The sequence below is a fragment of the Magallana gigas genome, chromosome 1 (assembly GCF_963853765.1).
Source record: "Magallana gigas chromosome 1, xbMagGiga1.1, whole genome shotgun sequence".
NCBI lineage: Eukaryota > Metazoa > Mollusca > Bivalvia > Ostreida > Ostreidae > Magallana > Magallana gigas.
In genome coordinates, this window is record NC_088853.1 from 59,674,383 (window position 1) to 59,695,263 (window position 20,881).

Consider the following 20,881-nt stretch of genomic DNA (forward strand, 5'->3'; position numbering starts at 1 on the left):
CCACTCAGTTAACAAGGTTTTGTTTCGACGATGATTTACTACATTGTCAGAGTTCGTGATGATATAGGTACAAAGGTCATTTTTTTAAACTTGTGAGCGACAAACATGAGATAAGGATATTGAGTACATAGTCGTATCACCGTTTGTAAACATACAATAGATAAAATGTCAGACCATCGATCAAAGATTATTTTATTAAGGTCAACATTAATTCATATAAATAATATGACTGCTATCTATCATATACGTACCAAAATTTGATCACATGATTTTTTTTCTGATGAATCATAATTTCCATACATGTGACGACTGGTAAGTTGATAATGCATGTTGTAAATTATATAAAAAATATCGTTTAAAATTAACATATAAGTTTTATGAGGGGACTTAAATGTAAATGCATTAGACAACGGTATCTTCAGAAATGCAAGATTATAAGTTTTAATACTTATAATTATATTATAGTGTTGTGTTGTGCATGTATTATGCCTAAATAGTAGTCAGTGTTTGATACATAGTGCACGAGCCTACTATTTAGGCATAGTACATGCACAACACAACACTATTGTTATTATTATGCCGACTGTTGAATATACTGACGTGCTTTGCTATAGTTAAGTAGCTGTGACGTTCGAGTGTTGACAAGTCCCTATAAATTATCACTGGAAAAGCAAGCTTTCGGTTTTATTTCAAATAATTCAATTGATTTGATTATTTATTTAATCACCAAGTTTCAACAAATTCAACAAAGGTTTATGTTCTGTTCAAGAAATGAGAGACGTTTGGCCTTCCCGAGAAAACTCGAAATGTTTAGCAGACGAAATCTCATTGAATTTTTTTCTTGTACATTCTTTATCAAGCGTCATTTATAAAAGCGTTTTTGTGATTCTCATGTAGAATTTCTTTGAAAAATGTTCAATTAATTTGTTCAAAAGTTTATAAGAAACTTTAACTTTAAAATTACCGTCAATAATGAAGTGTTTTTGGAAAAAATGAATAATTTTTATTGCTTGATGTCAGTCGTATATATCTACGTTATATATATATATATATAAATACTGTTAGTTTTAATAACGGCTAATTTAGCGTAGCGGTAACGCGTTGGGCTCTAAGGTTGAAAGATTTTAGCGTCGTGAGTTCGAATCCCGCTGTCGGCGTTTGAAAGATTTTCGTTGAAAACATTTGCCGTGCTCTATTTCGGCATAGTATGCTTACGCTATATAAATCCTTTAATACTATGCGAAAATAGATGAGTATTGAATATATAGTGACAAACTGATGTATGATATTCATATATATGAACAATGAAAGCGATTCAAATAGGAAAATATACTACAAATAAACATACTGAAAAGGTTTTTTAAAATGATGCATTATGTAACTAATATTCAATATGTACTTGTTATATAATTTTCACAAAGCGGACAAACTAGTAGATCTATATCGAATAATTCTCAGACACAGAAACTTCATACAGTAAGATTTGTATTATAAGAAATGAGCATCAGGGCATGTTTTAGTTCTTTGTATATAAAGGATAACATGGAAATCAATTCGAAATCTTTATAAAATTAGTTTTTAAATAAGTAGTAAGCAGTGATAAGAAAATTACAGGGTTGCTGGGTGAATTGTTAAATCTTAAATCCTTTATTCATACGAACATTTTGAGAGCTTCACACATAAACTTAAAGGGGTGTTTCAAAACAAAATCTGGACGTTTTCCAGTGTAGATTATGCGACACACACATATTCATGAATATACAGTTAGGAAAGATTATTTCAATCAGGAACTTGGGATAATCTTTAATACAAATATTTGTTTAGCAAAGATTTTGATCAATAGTTTGAATTAATCGAATCTAAAAAAGTTTAATACAAACCGATACCAGAAAGCATTTGGCCAAATGAAAATCATTCGACGAGAAAATTTGTTTCAAAATTGTATGATGTTTTTAATAAAACTGTCTAATATGTATGTGTATTGAAACCTAGTGTAACTAGATTATCCGATACTTATATCAAACACAATTAAATTTTGTCTTTAATTTGTTTTTACAGTGAAGAAATTGAAAAACCTGTACTGTAAAAACATGTCAGATCTAAATCCAAGTGAGTAGATATCTAATATTAAAATCTCCATAGCGATATTCAATTCTTCTTCTGAATCAATAATTTGGTAAAATGATGATTTTTTTAAAAATGCATTTAAACAACAACATGCAGTTGTAACCTATACATCAACATGTAACATATCAAACGTAATATATATATAAATATTTAGTGAACATGGCGTTATGAATAGCAATTGCTCTGTTGGACTTTTTTCATGATGCTCGCTAACGCATCATGGAAAATATTCCAGCAGAGCAGTTGCTATTTATAACGCCATGTTCACTAAATAATCGTTGTTTATTACTTATATTTACATTTTACGACTCACAAATACCATTTGTTTTCCCTTGGACTGAAATGTCACACTTTCATTGGTTTTAACATAGCACGTGATTGCCTCATATATCTCTATATGTGTTTCGTGAGAAATTATATAAGGCAAAATGGCCGTCATTGGCCGACGCTTCGCTTACTCATTTCGACATTTCATAGTATTTAATACATAAACCGCATGTCGTGAGTTCTTAAAGTATTTGCAGTAGTTGCCCTTTGAGATTTTTTAAAATTAGAGTAGTTACCACTATAGTTAGAATATTGACGTCACATTGTTTTGTCTAGCGCAGAACAAAATGACAGCGTCGAAATCCCTGCCAATGAAAGGGAGGAACCATTTAAAATTGAATAGCAACAAAACACTGTAAGCAAACATGAGTGAAGCAAAGATTTTTTAAGAGTATTTGAAAGGTGAAATTGAAAATGTTAAAGAGTTAAATTGGACGAGATGTTAGGCATCTTGTACATGGCTTTGCGAAGATAATCGCTATTTGTGAATAAATATGTCGCTTGATAGTCTTAAAAAACAAAATACTTATTAGGTTAGTTACTGACTCACTACGGAAATATATTGGGTTGATCAATCTCATAGATTGGGAGGCAAAATATATATATTTCAAAATATATATATTATATAAATAAAAATATTTCAAAATATATATATTTCAAAACTCCTGATGATTTAAAATGAAACAAGTTGAGTTTATTTCGGTGTTGTGATTTTTTTTCATATATATATACATATATATATATAGACCCGACTTACACCAGAGTAAATCCCAACTTAACTCCGGGTTTAGTTTTTTCGTTTACTTTTTGTATACTTTTTGAAAATTTGGGTCCACTGGTGGTTTACTTTAGTGTAATAGAATAAAATCGCTTATTCTTTTCAAGTTCTTTATTTCAATTAAATATTAAATTAATTGGCAATGAGCTACTATATAAACAAAATAACTCATATTACAAATAGACACACACAGAAACACTAAAAAATTAATAATACACAATTTGCATTTACTTCAAAATATGACATCAACGAACCTCCAATATAAGGCGGCGGTGCCACACACAGTCAATTAGTAGACTAGCGCACTCACTTGCAACAGGTATGACTGTATATAATAAAAAAACCACCATATATATATATGCTTAAATCTAAAAATACTACAGACTTATTAGAAGTTATCTCAAATCGCTATACATTTCTCTAAACAGTCTGAATATAAAACAATTTTATTATTCTCACATAAATGATTTTTAAATTACTGTGTATGGAATATAATACAAATGAATAGTTATTCCAAACATGAGAATAACTCTCTTACCGTAAATAATGTAAGGTACTAGTATCACTAGTATCACTCACACGTTTCACCCGTTTCACACCTGAACACTCTCAAGGGCGTCAGCGAAGTGAGACTCCGTATAAACTTGTTAGACTAGTTTAAATCTCAAATATTATAATAAGTAAATAAATAATTTCACAATTTAGTCTCACTTTTCTGATTATCATAATAGAATCGAAAACAACTAGATAAATGTTCAAAAGATATTTTTAATAAGTTTAAAGAAACATAATCTCTAAAAAAAGAATTTGCGCTGAACAGAAACTCTATAAATAGAAGAAACACAGGTAAAATATACGGTACGCGATTCGCGCAAATACCACGTATAATTTTAACCATTACATATCTCCCCCGCGCAATTATGTTGATGCCCTCATCAACAAACATATAAAACTGGATACCCATTCCAAAAAAATCTATGTACAATCATCTGAGTTTGACCTGTTTTTCATATGCAAGTATTCTGAAAACGTTTGACTTAAGCTTGCGCTTAGACTTGCACCTAATGCTGCTACAGCATTTCCGAAATCCTGAAACTCAGAACTAGAAGAATCTGTATTTACTGACATGTTTCTGGATAACACTGATTTAGGCAAATTGAAAGGGTTAGGATGCTTACCCGCCGTTGACCTATTAGAGCGTCTAAGAGGTATTTCTTGCCCATGTCCAGCAGAAACATTATTGTCAGTGGGACTCTGACCCGAGGTAAATTGCAATGGAGAATCTAAAATATCAGACTGCTTGTTCTCTGCAATATTATCTTCCGGAGGCATCGACTCTTGTTTATTATCGTTTTCGTCTAAACTTACCTGAGATTCTGGATCAGGGTTATCTCTTTCATTCTCTATTTCTGTAACTTCAAATGTCTTTATCTCCTCGTCTGAGTCAGGCTCTTCACAAGGGTAAATATCATGTTGGGCTTTTTCCTTAGTATCTAAGATCTCGTTCCTGTGTAGAACTTTTACATCATCATACCCATCCGCCGACTTAACCTTGTAAACATTTTCTTGCAATTTCTCAGTTATGATATAAGGATCTGGTTTCCACACATCTTGTATTTTGTTCCTACCTTGTACATGATTTCTCAAGAGAACCTTTGTTCCGACATCAATAGAGCAAGGAGTAGATTTCCTCTCATGGAACTCGCGTCGTTTTTCTGCACTTTTTTCTGTGTTTTTCTCAGCAGCAGCCCATGCGTATCGAAGGCGTTCTCTGTGTGTATGTAACCATTCATCTACTTCGAAGGACTCGCTGTCATTGTTGATCCCTAGTAAGAAATATACGGGTAATTTCTGTTCTCTTCAATAAAGGAGATAATAAGGGGAAAAACCTGTAGAAGAATGAGGAGTAACATTATACACATAAGCAAGTTCTGGTAAATACATTGTCCACTTTCTCTTTTGATCTGCGTCGACAGTTCTCAACCTGTCGTGCAGTGTCCTGTTAAATCTTTCGCATTGCGAATTTCCCTCAGGATGATATGGCGTGCTACGTGACTTCTTAATACCATATATTTTACATAGCTCCTTCACAGCCTCACCTTCAAAATTCCTACCTTGATCACTGTGCAATCGACTAGGGATACCAATCTTATGAAACCATTCATTGACCAAGTGTTTAGCAACTGTTGAAGCTTTCTGATTTTTTGTAGGAATAGCCATTGTGTATTTTGTAAACACGTCTGTAAGAACCAAAACGTTTTCAAACCCATCTGAAGTTTTCTCTAACAGAGTAAAATCCATTGCCAAAATCTCTAAAGGTCTCTTTGCTAATAAATTACCTAGTGATGGTCTGATGGTAGGGATCGGTGTCTTAGCGATCATGCATCTTTCACATCTTTCAATCCATCTTACAACATCCGCTATCATTCCTGGCCAGTAGTATCTTTTCTTTATAAGTGCCATTGTTCTCTCACGACCTTGGTGTCCGAAACTATCATGCAAAGACTCCATTATCTGTGGTCTAAGACATTCTGGTATAGCTAATTGCAAATACTCACCGTCCAAGCCTTTACTGGTCATGTACAACACACCATTTTTCAGTTGTAACAAATGAAACTTTCGAAGAAATTTCCTCACCTCTCTCTTTTCTCCTGAAATTTGTCTGGAAGTTGGTTTGTGACCAGTTTCCAACCATTGGAAAATTCTGTTGATATCTGGATCATCCGTTTGAAGTTTTCTGAGTTCCTCATTTGTATATCCTGGTAAAATGGGGGTTAATTCCTTTCTTTCAATGATTTCAAGATCTTTGTCCGTTTCAAGTCTCTGATAATCTGTAATAATTTCTCTTAAAGAAGTAGATTGTGAGAAATCTGCTAAAATCTCTTCTGAATTACTTTCGCGGTACATTCTGCTAAGACTATCTGCATTTCTGTTCGCTTTTCCCGATCTATATCTGATATCAAAATTAAACTGTGCCAGCTCAGATGCCCATCTTAACTCACTAGCAGCTAATTTTGAAGTCTTAAGGTAGCTAAGAGGGTTGTTGTCTGTGTATACAATAAAACTGCTACCCAGTAAATAGTCTCGAAACTTTTCGGTTATCGCCCATTTGAGTGCAAGTAACTCTAATTTCATTGAGCTATAATTCGACATGTTTCTCTCACCTGGTCTGAGACTTCTAGATGTATAAGAGATGACTACTTTTCCGGACTCCTGTTGCTGACTCAGAACTGCGCCCAATCCATCATAACTCGCATCAGTTTCAACAATAAATGGAGAGCTGAAGTTTGGAAAGCCTAAAACTGGAGTGCCCGTTAAACATGATTTAAGCTTTTCAAATGCATTGTCACAATCTGCATTCCATTTTTGTTTGAACGGAATTTCTTTTGTTACCATTTTCGTACCTGTGACCTTCTTCTCCTGTTTAGTTAAAACAGAATGAAGCGGAGCAGCAATCTGACTAAACCCCTTAATAAATTTCCGATAGTACCCGGCTAACCCTAATCAAAGTACTGATAGTACTGAAAAGCGCTAACACAGCTTCTGTTTGTATACTAGTAAAATATATATGTATATAACATTTCAGCTTCTGTATACGCAATATATTTCCTCATCATTGCGTGGTAGTCCCTGCAATGATGTATGTAAGCCCCGTACAATAAATTCACATTAGCCCGTACTAGCCCGTCCAGTTATGTGCACAAGCTCCTGAAACTGGTTCCCTAATCAGTTTAAATGATGTAAACGTCTGCTCATAGGGGGCGGTTATTCGTTGCACCGGAAGTAGAAGTCTAACGACAATAAAGCGCTGAGCTATGCTTAGCGCTTTAAAAATGAACGAAGATCTTTTTCTGTCTGAGGTGTTTTCCAGTCTTTAATAACAGCAATTTTATCAGGGTTAACTTTGACACCATCTTCACTGACAACATGACCTAAATAATTCACCTCCTTGTGAAAAAAATGACACTTTGACGGTTTGATTTTTAGATTGTGAGCTCTTAACCTGTCAAACACAAATACAAGCCGTTCTAAATGTTCATCGAAAGACTGAGAAAAAATGAGAATATCATCGAGTTACAAAAGAAGAATTTCAAAATTCTTGTCACCCAAACAAGCTTCCATTAACCTTTGGAACGTACTTGGACTATTGCAAAGACCAAAAGGCATGCGAACAAACTCATACAAACCCAAAGGACCAACTCTAAAAGCTGTTTTGTGACAGTCATGCTCATCCATCTGTACCTGATAGAAACCCTGTGCCAGATCTAAAGTTGAAAAGAACTTTGCTCCATGAAGTGCATCCAATGCTTCTTCAATCCTTGGGATAGGAAACGCATCTTTTATCGTCTCAAGATTGAGTCGTCGATAGTCAACGCAAAGTCGTAAACTTCCGTCTTTCTTGCGCACCAGGACAACGGCAGCACCATATGGACTTGTGCTTGGTCGGATTATGCCTTGCTTCAGGAGAGTCTGGATGTGCGACTTCACTTCCTCGATCTGATTAGGAGGGATGCGTCTATGTGGTAGTTTGATAGGGACTTCATCTGATGTAAGAATCTTATGTTTGACAGTATCAGTAAACCCTAAATCGTCACTGTTCTTAGAAAAAACATCTTGGTGAGTATTTAGAATTGAAATTAATCTTTCTTTCTCCTCAACTGATAAATGTTCTCCAACATCTACTTCTACACCATGAATCTGAATCGCATTCTTTGTACTGACAACTGCTTTGACATCATGATCTTTCCCTTTTTGAATACTTTCTATAGACACATTGATCTCTTGATTCCTTACCTCTATTTCTGCATGACAGTTCGGCTGGCTAGCAAACTCAACCTCTACATCATGAAATATACCAAGCCTGGATTTCGGATTCAACCAAACATCTTCGTCTCCTATGTTAACGACTCTGACTGGGATCTTGCCGTTCTCTACATCTGCGTAGGTATCAATCAATAAGGTGTTTTTAGGAAGAGTGCCATAATTACCGTGTACTGCTTGTACCAAACCACTAAAGTTTCTAGAAGTCTGACGTGTAGTACCTATAACAACTTTCATTGAATCGGCTGGTATTTTTATAGGATCTTGACCTGCAACTTTGACAAAACTCAACTTTTTGGAACCTGAAATTGACGTACTCATTTCAAATATCGACAACGTATTCAACAACTGATCGTTATGTTCAGTGACTGAATATAAATTTTGCTCAACCTGTTCCTTTAAAATACGGAAGAAATTACTTCCGAGTACTCCGGGAACTTGCAACTTTTTCTGCTTACCGTATTGGTCTGTGGTATCAGTGACAACCAGTACACCAACATTTGGCACAGAACCATGCGCAGTGTCTATCACTACCTCAATATAACCAATGTATGGTATAGGCAAGTGATTGGCGCCAGACTCTCTCATCCATTTTGTTACGTCAATCAATTTGGGTTCAGATTTTAACAGATCTCGAAAGTAAGACTCGGTTATTGTAGATACCTGTGAACCAGTGTCAATTAGACACGAAATTGGCTTACCTTCAATGTGTACCGTTACGACAGGACATTGTCCTATAGCTCTATCTATGATTCTCTGATCAATTGAGTCTTTCGTCTCTGCTCTCTCGTCCGCTGGGCGACTCTCTACAACGACGCTTCTCGTTTAAAGGAAGATTAGAGAACGATGCCCCCTGTGACTTACCTTTGCGCGAAAAACTACTGGTGTCTAACTGAGTACTACAGTCTTGCTCTTTATGCCCCTTCCCACCACAACGAAAACATGTTAAATGGGACTGTCTAACATTTGGAAATTGTCTACCTTGCAAATACTTATTTTCATACTGTTGTTTACTTGTTTTCATGGCTTCAGACAATTTTTTCAATTCTTTCTGATTTTCATCAATTTGCGTTTCCTGAAGTTTCAATATTTTTAAAATTTCTGACAATTGATCTTCACTCTGATCTTTAACAACCTTTGATTTAACACTTTCCTGTGAAGTGATTTCATGTGCAGAAAATGATTTGCTAAGTGGTTCATTTTTATAGTCTTCAGACCATTGTAACACTTTTTGTCTAAACTCACCAAATGACATAGCCTTCTTTTCGAATGAGAACCGTCGTATCTCTCTTCGGAGAGATGAATCTCTAATGCCCTCAACAAACCGTTCTTTCAACATTTCATCAAAATCGGTAACCGCGTTTTCATCTTTTGCCACGATCTTATCAAGAAGTTTCATTAAGGCTAACGAATAATTTTGCAGCGACTCGCCGTGTTTTTGATCTCGTTGATAAAATTGTTGTTGCAGCGCTCCGAGAGTTTCTGTACTTGCAAAAACACTCTTAATGATTTCTAAGATTTTCTCTGCTGTATCTCTCTCTAGTCTTGGTATCAACCTTATTTCATCTTTAGCTTGACCACCTAAGTTATCCATTAAAAAATCTATCCTAGCATCATTGTTATTGATAACTTTCAAATGTTGCCTAGCATCATCAAGCCATTCTGCTACATCAGGGTCACTCTCTTTCACAGGTCTCCCACACAACCTTGCAATCTTCTTCTCTCTCGCAACAAACACAGTTTTATTTGGATTTGAATCACTCTTTTGTTTCATTTCTTCATCTTTCAAACTTAATTCATGCTCTGCTTTCTTTAACCTTCGATGTAGTAATAATACCTCACTTTCTAACTGGTCAGACTTTTCTCTTTCACGGTCAAATAATTCTTTGATTTCGTTTTTAGTAGGCATTTTCAAATACAAATCAATGCACAAAAAAAAACAATGTTATAAGTGAGTTCACAGTTAATAATAGGTGCAATTGTTGTTCATCACCTCAATGGGCGTTGATTGTTGATTGGAACACGCGCACTGTAATGAGGATGGAATGTCCAAGGTCCTTGACAATGTATCGTTGCGTTGAGAACGGTGTTTGTACGTAGTTCTTGATATCAGTTGACCGTTAGTCTATGATGATCATCGAAGTATTGTCAACACAATAACAAGGTCTTCAGCCAAAATTGCCACAGCCACATCAGATCACAACGTTGAGCGTCTTCACAGTGTATGGACCCTAACCGTAACTCATTGCCAATTAAAATGTTTGAAATCCTGTCCACGACGCCATTTTGTAATAGAATAAAATCGCTTATTCTGTTCAAGTTCTTTATTTCAATTAAATTTTAAATTTATTGGCAATGAGCTACTATATAAACAAAATAACTCATATTACAAATAGACACACACAGAAACACTAAAAAAATAATAATACACAATTTGCATTTACTTCAAAATATGACATCAACGAACCTCCAATATATGGCGGCGGTGCCACACACAGTCAATTAGTAGACTAGCGCACTCACTTGCAACAGGTATGACTGTATATAATAAAAAAAAAACACCATATATATATATATGCTTAAATCTAAAAATACTACAGACTTATTAGAAGTTATCTCAAATCGCTATACATTTCTCTAAACAGTCTGAATATAAAACAATTTTATTATTCTCACATAAATGATTTTTAAATTACTGTGTATGGAATATAATACAAATGAATAGTTATTCCAAACATGAGAATAACTCTCTTACCGTAAATAATGTAAGGTACTAGTATCACTAGTATCACTCACACGTTTCACCCGTTTCACACCTGAACACTCTCAAGGGCGTCAGCGAAGTGAGACTCCGTATAAACTTGTTAGACTAGTTTAAATCTCAAATATTATAATAAGTAAATAAATAATTTCACAAATTAGTATCACTTTGCTGATTATCATAATAGAATCAAAAACAACTAGATAAATGTTCAAAAGATATTTTTAATAAGTTTAAAGAAACATAATCTATAAAAAAAGAATTTGCGCTGAACAGAAACTCTATAAATAGAATAAACACAGGTAAAATATACGGTACGCGATTCGCGCAAATACCACGTATAATTTTAACCATTACATTAGGTTTACTCGGGGTTTACTTTGGGTTTACTTGGATATTGCTTTTGAGGTCAAAAGTACGCACTGAAGTGGGAAGCAGACCAGTCTGTTATCTTACCATCCTACTGCCTGTAATTTCTGCCCTTGTATATTCCGAAAACATAGTTAGCGCTTGTTTTAAGGAGTATACTTCTAACTGGGTTTACTATATGTGTCCACTTTGGGTTTGCTTTGGGTTTATTCTGGGTTAATTCTGGGTCCACTCTAGTAAACCCGAAGTAAACCCAGGGTAAACAAAGAAAGTAAACCCAGGGTTTAGTTGGGGTTTACTATCTGTTAGGTTGGGTCTGATCGGTAATGTACATATTATTCAAATCATGTTACCCGGGGGAAGGGTGGGACCACATAGGGTGTCCAAATTTAAAATAGGAATTATAGAGAAAAAACACCTAAAATCTTCTTTTCCAAAACCAATTGGCCAGAAAAGCTGTAACTTGTGATGATGAATATTCAGGTAGTGTAAATTACTGTTTGTTCAAACAGGGATTCCCAAGGGTTGCCTGAGGGTACAATAGCATGTCGGAAGGACTATTTATTATATGGGCCTAAAATGGCTCTCTAAATTGAGCATCATCATTTTACTGCAATTCTTTGTTTTCTTGTACAGATATATATGTGACATGTGTACAGAATGTTCAATTATTTAGAAATATGACATCGTAAAGACAAAAATCTAATATTTTTGTAATGGAGTTATGAATGTATATACATGTACATTGCCTATACAGGCCGCACAGCCCAGTATGACGTTAAGTTATAACGACGTTTCTATAACGTCGTAGTCCTGGGTTTATTTGAGAGTAATATGCCACATTCACCGTTTGGTCAGAAGGTACAATTGCATATTCCATCAACATATCGTTTGTGCCACTTGTGGGTAAGTATTCTTAATCGCTTCATTCATTTCAGTTTTTTACCTCAGTTGACACAATTTTTTTATTGCCCGCTGTTCCGTACGGTCAGATGAAGTCGCTTTTTCATGCGTTTTTAAAGACATATTCTTACCGTAATATCTTTTAAAAATTCTCTGCTGGTTTGAAAATATTTTCAAATGACGTATGAAAATAACGTACACAATACAGACTACATCACAATAGGAGATTATGAAAACTGAAAATATTCATATCTACAAACTCAATTACAAAGTTTGGACAATTTTTACGATGGGACGTGTATACTTTCTAAGCGCCTTTGATACATTAAAATTTTACTTTATTTCTATAGAAAAAAACATTAAAAACCACTTTGATTTGATTTGAAATTTTATGACAAAGAATTAGATATACAATATGTATAAATTAACCCATTTAAAATGACAAAAACGCGATTGTCCACGAACTTATTTGGACAACCCTGGTATATATAGTATGTATATATGACAATGACCTTCAATCCATGAACAAACACAAACATGTATGTGTGACAATGACCTGCATTTAATCCATGAACAGACACAAACATGTATGTGTGCCAACGACCTGTATTTAATCCATGAACAGACACAAACATGTATGTGTGACAATGACCTGCATTTAATCCATTAACAGACACAAACATGTATGTGTGCCAATGACCTGCATTTAATCCTTGAACAGACACAAACATGTATGTGTGCCAATGACCAGTATTTAATCCATTAACAGACACAAACATGCATGTGTGACAATGACCTGCATTTAATCCATGAACAGATACAAACATGTATGTGTATAAATGACCTGCATTTAATCCATTAACAGACACAAACATGTATGTGTGACAATAACCTGCATTTAATCCATGAACAGACACAAACATGTATGTGTGACAATGACCTGCATTGAATCCATTAGCAGACACAAACATGTATGTTTAACAATGACCTGCATTTAATCCATGAACAGACACAAACATGTATGTTTGCCAATGATCTGCATTTTATCCATGAACAGACACAAACATATATATATATATATATATATATATATATATATATATATATATATATATATATATATATATATATATATATATATATGACAATGACCCACATTTAATCTATGAACAGACACAAACACAATATTTGACAGTGACCCAAAAACATGTAAAACATTTTGTATTGCAGAATATAAATAGTACCAGTATTACCCTTAGTCTTTGGAATCTGTAGATCTTGTACATGTGCTGCAGAAGGAACCGCTTCCAAATTGCTCTCTATAGTATACAAAGAACACTGATTTTCTAGTTAAGTCTTGCCTTGACAAAAATTTCCTATCATTCAGAATACATGTATTTGTGTAATAAAAATAACTATACAAGGCTGTTGAACATATTCTGCAACATGGTCCTTTATGACCTGTTGAATCTGTAGAACAAGTATATACAGTAGTTATGTGCTGCAACATATCTTCACTGTTCTGCAGGATATGTGGAACATCTGGGTGTGCTTCAACAGGATTTGCCTTCAAATTCCTCCCTAGAAAACAGGCAAAGAATAATTGTCAATGAAATTTTAGTTACTAAATTACTACAGGTCTACTGTAGTTACTGAAATGTTCCCCTATATTTCAGAGAGAGTAACTAAAGGTAATACCTGTAGAAAAATGCCTAAGCTGTTGAACATGTGAAGTTACATGGTCCTGAGTAGACTGTAGTATCAGTTGAGAGCCCATCTTAGCTAGTTAGTGGAACATCTACATGAGTTACCATTGTGTCCCTTTCTAGAATGCTCTCTGTTATAAATTTGAAAAAGAGTTCATTGTAATTAGAGTTAGCTTGTAAATCAGGTGTTGAAAAAAGTAATGTAGTTAATGAAAAATACCTGTTCATGTCTGACATCTGACGAATCAGTGCAGTGGTCAGAAGAATCTATTGAAGGTGCATTACAGTGCTGCAACAGAGTCCCAAGTCACATCTAATCTCCTACCATCTATCAATATCCCTCCTTGCAAAGAGGCAAAGCTTGGGGTAGTTGTTCAACATTAATTTCATAACACCATTATTTGGGCTTGTCTGAGGATGCATCATTAATATGCTTCTCAAGCTTTTGGAAGATTCATACTCATCAATGCTGTAAAATAATAATGAAAACAATACTTAAATAACAAGTTTAATGTTACATATAAACAAATGCATTCATATGATGAAATCTTATGGTTATATGAACAAAGCATGTGTTATGCAACAATAATACATATCACTATATAGTGGTCAAGATATATGAATCACAATGTATTTTTCAAAAATACAAGGGCACAGCAAAGCAGAGCATCCCCTTGTGAAATGAAATATTGGGGGGGGGGGGGTGAAATATTTATCTTCATGAAACCTCTTTGGATCAGAATATTCCTTTTATTCCTATTATTCCATTCTCCATGCGTGCTCTGGGGTGTATCCGGGTGGGGGGGAGAGAGAGAGAAAAGGAGGGTAATAATTGTTTTTCTTCATACAAATAAAAACCTAAATCACACTACTAAACCAGCTGTATGTTTCCCTGTTTCTCGCATGCTTCTTACACGCTATACAGTTTTTACAAAATGTCCCGAGCATAGCACGCTTTGCTTTTGTACGATATGATAAATGTTACTCGCGCTGTATGGTCTTTTGCCACATGATATGATATCATATTGCTTCCTGTATGAAAAAGTGTATATATAGAAAAAGTGTTATACGTGTACGATACAGGAATCATATCATATCATGTAAAAAAAATGATCATACAGTGCTAGTAACTATTGATCATATAGTTCATTTCCAATAATTATGAATTTGATTTCTCACAATTAATGTGTATTTTCTTTTTTTAAAACATCTTCATATTAACATGATCATGAATTTCATTAGTTAAGATTATTACAAGTTTAGATACAAAAAAGTCATCATTTAAAATTTAAAACAATGGCCTTTTATAGACCAAAAACCGCCCATTAAAAGTACCGGTACCTGTTTGCAGGGACAAAATAATTACAGCAAATGTTTATTATAGCCTGTAATGGTTGTGAATTAAAGAACCAACCACTGAGTATAAGTTTTATTTTTTGTTTCCACAATATAATTAATTTAATAATCATGGTTAAGATGGAAAATTTCTGCGCACTGATCGGTCATATTATGCATATGCAAGTTAAACATATTTTCTGTAAAGCATCAACTTATATTATGTAGTCAAATTAATTCATCATAATTATGATATGTATCCAAGGTAATTGTAGGATTAAAATCATTTGGAGTATTTCATGTTTTTAATATCATGCCGTTGGGTCTGTCCGATAGTCATGATAGTCATGTGTTTCCGATAGTCTGTTTTGGTCACGTGAGTTTTCTCCAAAAAAAAACATCACTTTTAAATTACTTACTACATTGGACGACCGAAATCTCCTTTTGTCTTTAAACTCTTTATACATATATACCATCTATGATATGTTGCGAGAACATGTTTAGATCACACATTTACTCAAGAGACCATTAAAAATGATTTTTACTACGGGTATTTCTTTAATAAAAGTCATTAAAATTGTCTTAAATCATAAATTATCACAATATTAAAACCAGCTGAACGTCTAGTGATTATATGTATACTTCTGATGACACATTTTCATGCTCAAAATATCACAGAATGTTGGGAAGATTTTCTTACTAGCAATGAAGTAAACGATCTTGCGTTATAATAATTAAGCTTGTTTTAAAATAAAAACATAACTTATAATCTTACAATTAAAGGTATTGTAATACGCATCAGAAACGTTATGTAGTTATGGGGTAATTGATCTAAGTTGAGACAAAAGCTTTAAAAACAATAAATCATCATTAAAATATTTTCATAAAGTTATGTCACATTAAACTATTATTGAAAAAAAATGTTTATTAATATAACTTTTGGAAACATATGACACATTTTTTTCTTAAGTAAAATGCGATATCAAGTCATATACGGCAAGAAACTGCATATGATGACAACTTTTCTTTGCTTCAGTATCAGCAATTTTCCATGCTATATCTGAGGTTTAAAATGATTTGGTTTCAAAATTGTTAACTAAAGAGACAGTCATTCAAGGTGGTACTTAGTGTTAAATTATCGGAAATGCATGAGCGCATGACGCCAGAATAGCCATGGAATACTTGTCATCCATGATATAGCTGGAAGCAAAATTCTTATAAAACATCTATGATATATTGCACGCTTTTAATGCTGTTCTTAATATATACTTTGTACGATATGTTTCTCATATGATTCACTTTTGTATAATCTAATACATTTTTTGCATGATATATGCTTCTTATACAAGATGAAAGTCACATGCTTTTAATGCACAGACTCGTAGATCTAATCATGTTTGAGGATTATTTTTTTAATTATCAAGAGATGCAGAGACAATCTGATACTATGAACGAAGATAGAATTATATGTAGAGACAATGTGAACCTACATTTTACGGTGAAAAAAAACCCTGTTTTAAACCCAGAGAAATTAGCAATGGTAAGAATTGTAAACAAATTGGACTGGCATATTTTTCTCTTTATGTAATTTCAAGAGGGGTAAATTTAGCATGATACAATTATTTTGAATTTTTTTCTAAGATTTTTTCCCATGGTGTGCATGACAAATTAGTGGATAATAAATATAATTTAAGGAAGAGAATGTTCAACAAGTCCCGGGGTTGAGTATGGGGGGGGGGGGGGGGGACTCTCTCCTTGTTCCTGTAAACAATACATTTGTTATGTATGCAAACGAACAAAAAAGTAATATACCCGCCCAAGACAAGTTTTTTGAACTCGCGGACTTGTACCCCATGTACTGTGCAGCTGAAGAATGCCACTTGCATTCCGAATTGATGCATGGTCAAAAGGCATCCGTTTGCTTTTCAGCATAAGAGCGTCCGCCATTTTTTTTTAAATTGTACTTTTAACATGTTTCAGATCAAACAAGTTCGATAGTCTTTGCTTCCTCGTCATTTCTTTTTATAAATATGCCACACTACTTACTGCTTAATAAGAAAATATACTTGGTACTTACCCTTTTAGCTGTACTCCGCCATTGTTATCCAACAATGCATTGCGTGCATCACAAAACCGTTTTGTGGGACACCCCGCTGGATGTTTATAGATAGACAAAAAGTTCAAAGCGAGAGACTTTGACGCGATGTTCTTAAAATAGATTTTGAGTTGTGGGACATTTTTTCAATATATCCGTGTGGGTCAAAAAAATTGGTTTTTTTTTTGTTTTTATGTTAATAATACCATTTTCAACCTCCCTGTGAATATTGGACTACATGGTTTATGGGTCAAAATATAGATGAAAATCCAAAAATCTGCTTTACTGTATTACATGTAACCACTGTGGCGAAAATTACATCGGCCAAACCGGAACACAACTTACCGCCCGCATGCGCGTCCATCGCCAACAGATCAATGATCCCAGTACCAGAAACACCCCATGCAGTGAACATTTTGACAGATGTGCTAAGGGAGATTATAAAGTATTCCCATTTTATAAACTTAAAACCGATTCAACCGCCATGAGACTTGTGAAAGAGAACTATTTTATTAAATTATTTTCCCCAAAACTCAACAAACATTAAATATCTGTATAATCATCTTTGTTCTAGCCAGTCTTTGAATTTGTAAATTTATTGATGTCGTTATGATCATATTGTGTCTAATTCAGTTTTCCCGAACTTTAACGTGTTATATTGTATTATGACGTCATGGATTTATTCCTTCCCTGAAAAGACTCTCGTTACATCATGACGTCATAGTAAACGTTTCTAAGGAAAACAAGTTCATAACTTATGTACATTCACCTGAAGAAGGATGTAAATCCAGAAAGCGCTAGTGAATAGAAACTTTGGAACTGTTCATTTTCTTTTTCTTTTTTGATTATTTATACTGTGTGATATCACCTTTCACTCATTTTGGATTATATATATATATATATATATATATATATATATATATATATATATATAAATATTTATATATATATATATATTAATATATATATATATATATATATATATATATATATATATATATATATATATATATATATGACTGCCGTCATGAGAAAAGGGCCCTTAAGGTCAAAATTTCACAAACTCACTTTTTTGTCAATTCTGATTAGTCATCTCTTTCTGAATACAAATATACAAGGATAACCAAGATCTTGTGCGTTTTAGGCATTTTATGACAATTTTAGTAAGAGATGTTAACACGATTTTGACGTAGCTCGTCGAAAACGTCACGACGTCACGAACGTCAAATTTTTTTTTGCGTTAATTTTTTTTTCTTCTTTACTTCCTTCTATCGTCTTTAATTGTTTGAAGTAGAATTAATTAATAATTTCTACAATTCTAGATGAAAACATTTTGAATATCCAGATATAGTTAAAGTTCTGCACACTTCTGATGACTCCACGTGCAATAACCCCCCCCCCCCCCCCCCGAACATAAGATAGATAGATAAAGGGTATCTAAGGAAAACAAATATCAAACTTCCCCAACCTTTAAATATATCAAAGTTATTTAAGCTGCCGAGAAACAAATTAAATAAGCAAACATGTTACAAACATAAAGATGGTCAAATTCAACGCCTATGTTTCCACAATTTCGGGGCATTGTCAAATTGCATACACGAATTTATTTTCAAAAAGAGAAATATTTATTCTTTTTAATTAACCTTTTGCAGGAAAATTTTTTCGCATATTTACTGATATCACTTTTTAAGTGTCTTCTTAGATCTGAAGCAAGTTTAAAATCAATTATAGCTGTTTTTGAAACTCGGATGTTATGGTGTTAAATTATTGTCATGATTTCTCTTCTCATTTATATGTTATCAACACTTAACTCCAATAAAATTACCGATGGAAAAAAATCGGCTTTGACTGTCTCACTGAAAAGTAATTACAACTAAAAGAATGTGGACAGTTGATTTGAGAGAAAAGATTTTTTTTAAAAAATGGCATCTTATATTTAAAGATTAAAATTTACATCCACTAAGTATGATTCCCTCTATTTCCTACGAAAATTGATTGTAATTCACAGCTGTGTAAAAACAGACAGGACTGAAATCAACTTGGTTCAGTTCTAACCATACAGTTTACCGATCGGTCGAAATCTTCAGCAACCTAAGAAAAATCACGGATTGCACGAGCTATATAATCATGATGATGCCAAACTCAAATTCCCATAAAAGACGCTTTGCATGGCTACAGCTTTCATCTATCGCTCTAGTGTACATTAACAATAATGTATCCATTAAAAATTAAAAATGCTATAAATAAAGCCTTGGTACAACAAAAAATACTTAAATAAATAAAACAGAATGCGACAGTCCAAATTAAATAAATTGTTTACTGTTAGCGCTTTCAGCCATGTCGGCTCTTCAGACAGTTATACAAAATTAAAAACGTTGTTTGTAACGTTGTCAATGACGTCGTGTTTTTAAAGTTCATTATGACGTCACAATGTACATCAAAGTAGCGATGGCGTGAACTTTATCAACGCCGTTAAGCAATGCATAGACATATAATACAATACATATAAAAAATTATATATATGATAAATCTATTTTCGATTAAGTTTCGGGTTAAATATTTTAATAAAATAGTCCTCTTTTGTGGTTCGGGCGATTTCATTTGAAGTCCACATTTTGTAAAACGGAAATATTTTAAATGTTCCCTTTCCGCACTTTGCAAAATGTTCCGAACATGGAGTGTTTCTCACTGTTTCGTCCTTTATTTGTTGTTTGTGGACTCTCACTCGGGCGTTGAGCTGGTTAGTCTGGCCAATATAATTTTCTCCACATGTTGGACAAGTCGCACAATATATCAAATTAGACGATTTGCAGTTCGTTGGGGCATTAGGTTTTAAAATTTGGCCGCTTTTTAATATTATTCCTTCTCCCTCCTGTATAAGGTCACATGTTCCACATCGGGGGTCGCCGCACTTTTTGATGGAAATAGTATTGCTGGACTAGAACTTTGCTTTGGAGAGAATTTTCCTCAGATTCGGCGCTTGTCGTCTGCTGTTTATGATTGATGATTGGTTTAACAGTTTTTTTATATTTTCTGATTGTTCTAATATTGGAAAAAAACGTTTTGCTGATTTAGAAATATTATGGTTACACGGATTATGTGTAGTTACAAACGGAATTTTCTCATCTTGTTTCTCCTCCTTAAGGCGGGTCCTTCTAAGTTGTGCTAAAGGAATATCCATAGCCCGGTTAATTCCGTCATTAATAAGTTCCACGGGGTAATTCTGTCGTCTAAGGTGTTGTTTTAACTCTTGAAGCCTTTGTAGGCGAAGAAAAGGCTGAGTCACAATAGTACATACACGCCGTGCCATGTTGTATGGAATATTCTTTTTTGTGTAAGACGGATGACATGAATGAAAATCCAAGCATTGATGGGAATCTGTTTCTTTGCTAAATAAATCGGTAATGATATTCTCGCCGTCTTTGATAATAAGAATATCTAAGAATGGGAGTTTCTCACGATGGACGTCTATAGTGAATTTTATGGAGGCCTGCAGTTCATTTAAGATAGAATGAAATTTTATAAGATCCTCTTCCGTTTTGGTCCAAAAGATGAAACAGTCATCAAGGTATCTTTTCCAGTTCTCTTTAATGTATAGCGTAAAATCGGCATCAATGATATCCGGCAATATACTATAAAGTTTTTCTTCAAGGTACCCC